The sequence below is a fragment of the Octopus sinensis genome, linkage group LG2 (assembly GCF_006345805.1).
Source record: "Octopus sinensis linkage group LG2, ASM634580v1, whole genome shotgun sequence".
Taxonomy (NCBI): domain Eukaryota; kingdom Metazoa; phylum Mollusca; class Cephalopoda; order Octopoda; family Octopodidae; genus Octopus; species Octopus sinensis.
The window spans coordinates 139594245-139595083 of record NC_042998.1 but is presented as its reverse complement, the minus strand read 5'-3'; positions in this window follow the sequence as shown (position 1 = coordinate 139595083).

Sequence of the window (839 nt, the reverse complement as noted above, 5' to 3'; positions counted from 1 at the left end):
AAACTCCATCCACTTTCCAAGTCTGGTCCAGCACCCGTTCCGAAGCACTCGAAACCTGCCCTGGCCTTTGCTGCACACAAGTTCGAATTCTGCATTTTTAAAATCAAGACTAGACGGCCAAGAAAGATGCATCTAATGAGTAGGCTTCTCAGCCAACAATCCTGAATCTCCAGATTGTTTTCATCCGACCAGTTCCTGTCCTTCTTTTATGGAAAAACTAAAGGATTTCTTCAGAGGAATGTAGTTGGCTGGTTTTAAATGTTCCCAAAGAATTTCAAGAGAAGAATCTAGGGGAAAGTTAGGATCCTTAAGAATTGACTGAAGATTCTCATGGAAAACTGAAATTTCTTCTTCGCTTTTTGTTTGGATTTGAAATGAATTTGAACCTCCGCAAATCCCAAATTTTATTTTTGTTCGCGGGAGCAAGTGCCTTCAAAGTCTTATCTTGTCATTCATTGCACGAAATAAGGAGCAGACCGACAGCCAACAACTGATGAAGGGTCGTTTTTTATGTTACTTGTCTTCTTTTCCATTTCTTTCTCTCGTTCTTTGCGCACCCAACGTTATTTTCGTATTTCTTGTTGTTTATGTTTTGTGATGTCCTGTACCTATATGTGCGTACCAATATACATACATATGTATGTATGTACATATGTGTCTATATATGCATATATATACATCATTTATATTATGTATGTATGTATGTATGTATGTAATGTATGTATGTATGTATGCATGTATACATACATGCATATTGCGAGGATGATCCAGTAACTGACTGAAGATAAAAGGCTTCGAATGATCCGTCCTTGTTTTTTTTTGTATCGTCTATATGGATG